The 10,805-nt window shown below is 41.6% G+C and overlaps 1 long non-coding RNA gene across 1 annotated transcript; it reads left to right on the plus strand.

The window, feature by feature from the left end:
- Positions 1-274: 274 nt before the first annotated feature.
- Positions 275-1,076, plus strand: LOC309337452. The gene is made up of 2 exons (XR_014154316.1): positions 275-382; positions 938-1,076. It is a non-coding gene; the product is annotated as an uncharacterized lncRNA (long non-coding RNA).
- The last annotated feature ends 9,729 nt before the right edge of the window (positions 1,077-10,805 follow it).

The following is a 10,805-nucleotide window of genomic DNA, read 5'->3' on the forward strand; positions in this document are numbered from 1 at the left end:
AAGAAGAGCATGCTGGATCAAGCCAATGGCCCATCTCGCCCAACATCCTGCTCTCACAGTGGCTGACCAGAAGCCTGTGGGAACCCAGCTAGCAGGACAATAATACTCTTCCCTTCTCTAAGTTTCCAGCAACTGGCATCCAGAAGGATTGTTGTCTCCAAATGTGGAGGCTGAGCATAGCCTTGATAACTATAGGTAATAATAATAATAATAATAATAATAATAATAATAATAATAATAAACTTTTATTTGTATCCCACCCTCCCCGGCTGAGACCAGGCTCAGGGCGGCTAACATCAAATAGCAAATATTCACTGCAACGCTGTATAAGTTTGGTTCTGTCAGTTCTACAGCAGCTGTTTCAGGCATGTGTGAGTGTGTGGTATGTGAATCCTAGCAATGATAGTAAATCCATATCTGAAAAGGGGTGTGAGAGATAGCAAAGGTACCAAACCATATTAAGCAATCCTTGTTGTTGTTGAGGAAATGATTTGAAAATTGAAAATAATGCCCTTTTGACAGGAAAGTGAATAAAAAGCACTATTTAACATTATTAAGATTAGTCAAATGCAGGTCAATTTAGGCTGAAGCTACCATTTCTGGCATTTGATCGATTGAATTTATATCCTTTTCTTCCTCCTCAAGAAGCCCAGAGTGGAAAACAGATAATATAATTTAAAACCAAAAAGAAAGCAAATTCTAAAACAGTTCAGAACTTTCTAAAACCAACACACACACACACACACACACACACACACACACACACACACACACACTATAGTGTAAAACATTCTAAAAGCAATTACAATCAAACACAAACTTGTATCCAATGATCTTGAGCTTGTCAGGTATAATATTCTTCAATATTGTATTACACATGTGGGAACTGTCCTTGGGGGACTACTGTGTTTTTCACTAAGTCTCTGTTTTTCTACAGGAAACTACAGCATCAATGAGACAGACCAGAAGTGTTTTCTGTCCAGAAAACTGATTAAACAGTGGCCAATCACAATTTCCAAGTGCATGGGTTGAATATAACAAAATCGTTGCATGAGCTGAACAAGGTTCTGTTTGCACATCCCTGGCTCTTCTTTGTCTTTGTGTCTCCTAACCCTCCCCCCCCCATACACTCTTGGTGGTTGGGGGTACACCCAAAGCAGATTTCAGAGGATGCAGGTTGGAGGAGGGGGAGGGAATATTCTGTGACTTTCGCCTGCAGAATGACTTCATTGAACGCAACCCCATTTCTGTAACTAATATGACATTAAAGGGGGGGTATAAAAAGCTTATTTAGCTTATTTACCATGAATACTTGTTCTGCCTAGAGGAAACATGGGCCAGCTTAACTTAACACAAAATCAATCATTAATGCTGTCTTGCAAGTCCTCCACACACCACTTTAAATAAGCTAGTTTATCATTATTCGGCCTCTTCAAGGGAAGTATTAAGGACTCTAGAGATGTGTCCAAAGTACTTTGCTTGTTATACATGCTTTCTTTTCCAGGGCATTGGAAAGCAGTTTCATAATATTGGCACAAAATCATCACTCATCTCATGCTTCAGGAACCAAAGTAGATGCTCAGGGAACGTTCTTTTAAATTTGAGCTTTATGAAGTTATGGACTAAAGTTAGGCATATTGTTCTGTAAATATCCCTTCTGGCTGTATTCCCTGCACATGTTGTTGGACTACAAGTCCCATCTTCCCTGACAATTGGGCATGCCAGTCCAAAACATCTGAAGGGACCCAGATTGAGAAAGGCTGCTCTAGAAGAATATATGACCCACATTTTCAAGTGAGCAGAACTTTGACATCTGGAGGCACACAAGCCAGTTCTGTACTTTAACTGAAATTTGCATTCAGAAAGTCAGGCTTTTAAAAACTTCTTGTCAATAAATATAAGGGTTTCCTTTTAGGAGGAAGATGAGGGCTGAGTCCTGGTATCAGTGCAAGCATCCAGGCTGAGACCTGGGATAAAAACCTCTTCCGGTTCCATTAAGCTTTTAAGGTGTGGACATGTTGCCACCAAAAGACAAAATTCAGTTGCTTCATAGATGGATGTGTAAATAAAAGGCAAAACGAGCCCTTTCAACACTTTGCATACTAAGTTAGTCTCCATGCATTATAAAACTTCATGCTTACTGTGATTTCCTTCCGCTGTGTGAAGCAAGTATGCAGTGCAAGGACCAGAATGCTGCTCTGTGTGAGATGGGTAGATGAAGGTCCATACTGACCTTTCATGAGCTGAGCTAATTTTGTGGCTATTATTTGCCTTGCAGAAGTTGAACACATAGAGCAGTTATGTTCAAGTGGGGGGGGGAGCTAATCTGGCTCAATTCCATCCTTGATGGGTGGCACTGGTTGGCAGTTAAAGTTCAGCCATCTTAAGGTGGCAGCAGCTAGCCAGGTGGTGCACTGAAATTTAAAAGATGAGAGAAAGCTACCAATGGGAGGTGACTTAGGAGGTTGGGGCACATGGTCTCCTTCTGGCAAAAGATGCCAGGGAATGGGGGAAGAAGTGATAGGCTGGAATCAGCACCTTGGAGAAGGCAACCACTTAATGCCTTTTATCTCCCACTTCACCTGCTATCACTGGATTCAGGGCTGGCTTTCATAAGTGAGTATTGAAAAAAAGCACAAGGCTGCAGTCAAGAGTGTGAGCCTAACCATGTCTGCTCAAAAGTACTTCCTATGGAATTCCTATGGAGCTTACTCCCTGTTAAGTGAGGTTAAAGCTTTCATCAGGTCCCTTAACCTCATGCATTTTCATGTTGTTGTTGTTGTTGTTGTTGTTGTTGTTAATACTCCTTCTTTTCCCCTGACAGGAACTCAAGGCAGCTTACAGATGAAAATAAGAGCTAAAAACATATGGTGGGAAAGCAGTAATAAAAAACCCACATATAATCAAAACTATACACACACACACACACACACACACACACACACAAAAACACACTGTCAGGATGTTGTCAGTGGCTCCCGGCTGGTTGCGCAGAAAAGTATAAAGACAAGGAAAAGTTTCCTACAGTCCTTTTTTATTTCAAACTTTACAGAGAGAGGCTATAGAACCCAGCCTTTTGGATAATGACATTATACCAAGTGAATCTCCACCCCCACCTTCTCTCCCACTTCCTCATTCCTCCTCCTCCTCCTCCTCCTCCTCATCTCCTCTATGGGTGCTGCTAAGTGCCCTCTGTCTTTGAGCTCTTTGCTCTCCTACTTTTAGGGCTTGCCAGGACCTGGGGGATGGTGGGTCTGGAATGCTTTCTAGTGACGTGTTGGGCAGCTGCTGCTCCAGCTCTGCCTGCTCCCCCCACCATTATTTCCCAACTTTTCCCCTCATCTGAGTTGTGACCTCCCGCAAAAACACTGTTGTTATTCTAAACTGTCTTCCTCTTCCTCCTCCCTGGAAGGGTCAGGTTAGGGAAGTAGTCTCCACCACTCCTCCTCCTCTACCCAGCAACTGACATATACACACATTAAAAAAAATTAAAATCATACAAATAACTACAATAAAAATAGCACATCCCAGCCCTTTCAATTAAAAGCAGTCAGTTCCTATTGGAACAAGAAAGTTTTCATCTGCTGGCTGAAGGACAACAAGGAGGGAGCCAGTCTAACTTTTCTAGGGAAGAAGTCCCAAAGTCTATGTTAACTGTTTTTCACACATATGTCATATATTTCTCGGATAATGAGAGGGAAAACTAAGCCAGACATAGAAACACTGGAGGGTGAAGGCTGTCTTGGCATTCAGTTTTGAATCTAAAGGACCTGAGTGGCAGGTTGTACCCAAACAAGTGCTTTCAATTCCTGATTTTCTGGGCAGTAGTCAATTTGGGTAGATGTTTAAGAGGGTCTCATTCTGTGTGGGGGGAAATGAAGACTGCTCTCTTTTAAGGGCTTGATCATTTACAAATAATATGTGTGGAGCATGCAGGAGCAGGCCAACACTCTCACAGATAGCACTTGTGTGTTTAGAGAAGCACCATTTCTGCCAGAAGCAATAGCATACTCCTGGAAACCCTTGGAGTCCTTCATGCCACACAACCATTAAATTCAGGCTGCATTCAAAACTGCCAAAGTTTGCCATTCAGTTCTCACCCAAGTAGGGTGTGTGTGTGTGTGTGTGTGTGTGTGTGTGTGTGTGTGTGACCAGCAGCTAGAAGCTACTGCCCATCACATTAACCAAGCTTCAGCTAGGAAATTGGTTTTTTAAAGCTTTTGAGAGAATAGTATTTTGCATGTAGAAACAGGGTACAGTGGTACCTCAGGTTACAAACACTTCGGGTTATAGACTCCACTAACCCGGAAGTAGTATCTCGGGTTAAGAACTTTACCTCAGGATGAGAACAGAAATCATGCAGCAGCGGCGCGGCGGAAGCAGGAGGCCCCATTAGCTAAAGTGGTACCTCAGGTTAAGAATGTTTTCAGGTTAAGAACAGACCTCTGGAACATGTCCTGAAAATCCTCCCCCTCCCCCAATCAGCTGTAGTGATAGATCTACTATATGGGCTTGCCAACATTTGGCGTCCAGTAGGCACATTTGGGATATTAAGGAAGTGTTTGCCAGTCACAAAATGGACAGGCTGAGCCAGTGCAAAGAGGAAGTGACAGCATTCGAACAAACAGACTCTAATGCATTGTGGATTTCTGAGGGACTTTTTTTGCAGGGTGTGCTGGCAAGCATAATGTCTTCTATTTTGCCTGCCTTGCAACACTTTTGATGATGTCTTTCCTATCTCAGATTTACTATGTGAGGGCAGGGGAAATGTTTGGTGGTAAAATTCTAGAAATTGGAATTCCAGCGCTCGTGTGTGTGTGTGTGTGTGTGTGTGTGTGTGTGTGCACGCGCGCACACACACAGACATACACACACAAGTACATGGTATGATTTGAATAAAATATAGATATTATCTCTTTCAAGCAAAGCAATCAGCATTCCTGCATTTATTTTTCTTCCCCACAGTAAATATATTAAGAAGATATGGTTGTTTGGTACATGAGTAATTTCCCATTGAAATTCTTTTTATGACTTTCAATCCTAAGAGAGTAGGATATGATTGTGGGGTAGATGTAAATTTTTGAAAAAGAAAAGAAAGCTTTAGCTTCTTTACTGAATTCTACCTGGCTTTCTTGCTGATTTACTCCAGTTATTCTTCATCCTATAAATCTTCACCTGACTTTGTTGCAAATGATCTTCTCCACTTGATGAAGGTTAGCAATTCAGAAAAGCCATCTACTTCCACTTCATTATTGTGACATATATTTCAGAAGCTCCATTTTCTTTCCTGTAATTTACTTCACAGCTAACATTATTCTTAACCCTGAACCCATAAAGGAAGGCACCAATATCATTTGTGGCAATGCAAGATCCCTTGAATAATGACATTGTGCTGTTATAATTCCAGTCCAAATCACCCCACAATCCTCCCAGGCATATTAGAAGGAGGACTAATTTGGGCCCAGAAAGGCACACTCAGTGAAATGAGAGCTCAGTTTCACACTGATCTAAGCATCATTGACTGGGAAAGGTGTCAGTTATCTCATTCTTCTGCTTGAAGGCCAGAATGCTTTAGGACTACTTGAAGATTAGAATGCCCCTTCCCACCAGTTCTGTCCTTAAACCAAACCAAGTGAATGCATAATCATATTTTTCATATTTTCTCAGTTGGTTTTCCCCATTGAGACAGAATGGCTTTGACAGCGTTGGCTGGTTTTTGTTTTTCGTTTTCCACTTTCCCAAATCTGTTTTGAAGTTTTGGATTCTTTTGTTATGATTTGTTACACCATAACTGGCACTGTGGGTTAAACCACAGAGCCTAGGACTTGCCGATCAGAAGGTCGATGGTTCGAATCCCCGCGACGGGGTGAGCTCCTGTTGCTCAGTCCCAGCTCCTGCCAACCTAGCAGTTCGAAAGCATATCAAAGTGCAAGTAGATAAATAGGTACCACTCCGGCGGGAAGGTAAACGGTGTTTCCATGTGCTACTCTGGTTCACCAGAAGAGGCTTAGTCATGCTGGCCACATGACCCAGAAGCTGTACACCGGCTCCCTCGGCCAATAAACCGAGATGAGCGCTGCAACCCCAGAGTCGTCTGCGACTGGACCTAATGGTCAGGGGTGCCTTTACCTTTAACTGGTTGCTGTTGAGGGCAGGTTGTATGTACAGTGGAGTCTAAGGTTAACTGGATTGAATTGAGCTTGATGGGTGGCGACAAATAAGAATGGTGGGTAAGTTTCATTTCTGAAAATGATTTGACAGAAGGCTGGTTCATCAGACCCAGGTGGCTTTGGGAAAGGATGAGAAAGATGTTGTGGGACTTCCACATCCCACCACCCCTTACTATGGGTCATGCTGCTTGCTGGAGCTGATGAGCAGTGGAATCTAATGCCATCAGGAAGGCCACGGGTTTCTCAACCCCAGATTAATATGCAACAGAAGCCAAATAGGAACGTAGGAACTGCTTTATACTGCCTTAAACTAGCCGAGTATTATGTACGCTAAGCATGGCAGTAGTTATCCAAAGTCAACAACACCTGCAAGCTGAGCCTTTCTTCACTGTAGATGCCAGGAGTAAACCTGAGGCTTCCTGTATACAAAACATATGCTTAGCACTGAGCTGCCCATGGAAGCTAGATTCTCTTAAACAAGAGTGTCTCTAACTTAAGAATTTATTTTTTGTATGTATGTGTATGTGTGGAGTTAAATTTGTAATGATATTAATGAATTTCAATAAAGTGAACTTTGTTTGCAAAAACAAAAAAGCAAGAGTGTCTCAAGGAATCAGTGTCTAACTGTCATAATTGCAATATATTATTGAAGCAGAAAGTGAGGTGAGGTGGAAAGATGGTTTCTCAGTTTCTTATTTTTCAGATTGTAAGTTCAGTTCCCCACATTTTTGCAAACCAGTTTTCCTAATTTTGTGTTTTCTACTTCTACAAATATTTGCATTTTTATGAACACTTTATTGCAATATATACATTTTTGTACACATTACTTGCCTTGGGAACTGTATTACAAAATCCAGTGATGTGCTAATTTTTAAGGATGACTTCATTTCATTTCACATTCTGTTTTTGGGAAGCGAAAATTCTGTAGGTTCACCTTTAAATGTAAATTGAATTGAATTTTCCCCCATCCCAAGAAGGGAAACAAGGACTGAATCAAGTCAAACTCTTTCCCTCATTGGCTAGGACCATTTACATTATGGAATCAAGTTGTTTGTACAGTGGTACCTCGGGTTACATACACTTCAGGTTACATACGCTTCAGGTTATAGACTCTGCTAACCCAGAAATATTACCTCGGGTTAAGAACTTTGCTTCAGGGTGAGAACAGAAATTGTGCTCTGGCAGCACGGCAGCAGCAGCAGGAGACCCCATTAGCTAAAGTGGTGCTTCAGGTTAAGAATAGTTTCAGGTTAAGAACATAGTTCTAGAACGAATTAAGTTCTTAACTTGAGGTACCACTGTATATGCTAAGTCTTGTGGAATATTATTTAATTCTCAAAACACCCACATTAGCTCTTTTCTTGGGATTGATATTATTTATTTTAAAACCAAATATTTTTGCTGTGTTCCTGAGATATTGCATTAAGTTGTCTGGTACCTTAATGGTTTTTAAATGATTAAACTGCCTCTAAGATCACATTGTTTAATCAGAATTGTTAATTGGTCACACTAAGAGTGTCAAAGAGTAACTTCCTCTATTGTTAGCTTTGGTGTTGTGTGGTGATAAATCAGTCTTGGAAATGTTTGAATTTTGGACTTTGCAGCTTGGGAAGTAACAGAGGTAGAATACCCTAATCCCCTCTGGTACTTCATATGCCATCAGTTTCTCATTGTGCATTATACTGAATTATAGCTTGCCTAAAAATATTGAATCCCATCATATTTCACCACTTCTGTTGAAAAATATGTCACCAGTTATTTTGCCACCCATTAATCCACCTATGTTCAATCTGCTGAGTTGATTTATAAATGTGTATATTTCTTACTTCCTGCTTGCAGTCATTCCATCCAGTGTTCTTCCTGGCTTTCTGTTTTGTGTCCAATTTATTACTAAATTCTAGATGGGGAAATATGGTCATTCCGAAAGAAAAACTCCAGGGTCTTTTAGAAGCCCTCCACTTCTTGAGAGAGTCACAAGTTACTGAAAGTAACTGTATATGACCGACCCTGACCACACTGGTGGGTCCAGGAAAATCTGTTGACCTCAGGAAATGAGTTTTTTGAAATGAAAGGGATGGAAAGGCATTGAAGCAAGTGCAGCAAAACCTATATTGACTTCCCTTTTTACAGGTTTCTTATATAACCTCCTCAGATTGATATTAATAATGTTAATTTTTAAACCTTTGAAGAAAACGTTTCTGTGCCGCAAGGCTTATACAGACAATTAAAGAAAAAAATCTTTTTGTAACAGTTAGCCAGTGATCTGTGAATTGGATTTTTGTGTGGTTTTTATTCTATTTTTATTTGCTGTACACTGCTCTGATTTTTTAAAATGCAGTATATAAGCATTTTCCTAAGAAAATAAAGAAACATTTATCCATCTCTTTTACACCAAAGTGACTCAGTCATTGATCAGCCGATGAGCAGAAAGGGGGGCCATTACCCTCCCTCCTCAGCTGATCTGCACCAATTAGAAGAGCAGGGGCTGAGTGTGTGTGCATGTATGTAAGGTGTCATGGGCTTTGAAGACACTCAAACTCAGGACGCAAGGGAGAAACGTGCTAAGAGGAAGCCACACTTGGCAAATCCACACTGTGATCAACTCCTGCCCGGAAACCAACATCCCCACTGAGAGCCAGTGTGGTGCAGTGGTTAAGAGCGGTAGACTTGTGATCTGGTGAACCGGGTTCGTTGCTCCGCTCCTCCACATGCAGCTGCTGGGTGACCTTGGGCCAGTCACACTTCTCTGAAGTCTCTCAGGCCCACTCACCTCACAGAGTGTTTGTTGTGGGGGAGGAAGGGAAAGGAGAATGTTAGCCGCTCCTTCGGGTAGTGATAAAGCGGGATATCAAATCCAAACTTTTCTTCTCTTCTGTGGAAGGACGTGTGGATCCAGAATTGGCCTCCAACGTCACTTACGGACTCATTGTTAAAACCGTGTTTATGGAAGACAATCTTACTCGGCTACGAGTGATCGCCAAAGAAGAAGACGATGCAAGAATGCATGCCCACTTAGGCTTGATGCTGACTTCGAGCCAACAAGGTTGGTCACTGCTGCCATTGAGCATCTTGTTCCATACAGTTAATCAGTTTTGAATGGGAACCACCTTGGCTCAGGAACTGTACATGAAAACATGTGCTGTACGTGTGGTTCTCAGGACTGGACTGAATACATAAATCCAGCAGCACTATCATCTTCAAAAGGAGAAATAATCCACTAAATTTAGCTTTATTCTCCTCTGGGATGGTAGGCTCTCTAAAACTTTACAGTGCTGATTGCTACCCACGTCCACATCATTGCAGTGTGTAGATATATGCTGGGAAATCTGGATTGGGCCCAATAATCTGAGTCAAATAAATTATCTTGACTGGTGTATGTACACCAAATGAAAGGCAAGCCCATTTGCAATTGCATGCACTTAACAGATGTGGCGAAGTAAAGCAGCTGTGCCTGTGGTGAACTTGCTATTTGGCATTATTCTTAATGCAGCAATTATATTTCTTACTGTGGCAATTTATGTAATGCATGGCTCATCCATGGACTCATTAACCCAGAGTGATGAGACTCTGCTAAAATTTGTGACAATATAGTATCACTGGCATCACTATTTGTCTTTTAAACTGCACCATCAATACTTAAGAGTGTTTCATGGAACAAACCAAGGGTGCTTTCAGATGCCTGTGATATATCCAAGTTTGCAGCCTGGCTGAGTGAACTGTCTGGAGTTGGGGAGCTTTAGACACAGCTACACTTTCAGAAATGAACCTGGAAATCCAGACTGGACTAAGCTTGCATTGTTTCCAGGGCCACCGGAGGCCAGCAAGCCACATAATTGTACAGATACTGAAAGGCAACTATAGAGACAGACTCATTACCTCAAGAGATTTCCTTCTAATGGTCACAGTACACTTTATATACGCAATAAGTTCAACATCGTTGGGAAACAGCTGCTGGGAGCCACAAATAGGTCAGCTCCTGGTTTAATTATGAAGGAACACTACAATCAAACAAAAATTGAAAGGTTGAATCCTGTCTAAATTAGCTGAATTTTAGGTCAATGGGACAAGTTAGTCATGGCTTACTTCACACTGAAATCAATGGAGCATGAGTGCAAGTAAGTTATTCTGAATCCAGTCCAATAAAGGCAAGAGCAGCAAGGAGCATAATTTTAAAATGTGGGTGAATAAAAGAGTCATCACCGTGTGTTTAAAATATACACTGGTGCCTCGTGTTACAGACGCTTCAGGTTACAGACTCCGCTAACCCAGAAATAGTACCTTGGGTTAAGAATTACGCTTCAGGATGAGAACAGAAATTGTGTGGTGGCGGCAGCGGGAGGTCCCATTAGCTAAAGTGGTGTCTCAGGTTAAGAACAGTTTCTGGTTAAGAACGGACCTCTGGAACGAATTAAGTTCTTAACCCGAGGTACCACTGTATTAGGCTTTGCACCAAATGAATGTCAATGGTGAAATGTTTCACAATCAGGGCACTGTGGAGCATATGGTAGCATGGACACTTCTGCAAATAGTGTTTGTCTGGAACACTGATCATTGCATAGAGGCAGCAGACACAATCTTGCTCTTCCATTCCACACAGATGGGTCCATAAAGGAGTACAAGTCCCTTGCAATGGTA

Source organism: Podarcis erhardii (assembly GCF_964252035.2).
Source record: "Podarcis erhardii genome assembly, chromosome: 2".
Classification (NCBI taxonomy): Eukaryota; Metazoa; Chordata; class Lepidosauria; order Squamata; family Lacertidae; genus Podarcis; species Podarcis erhardii.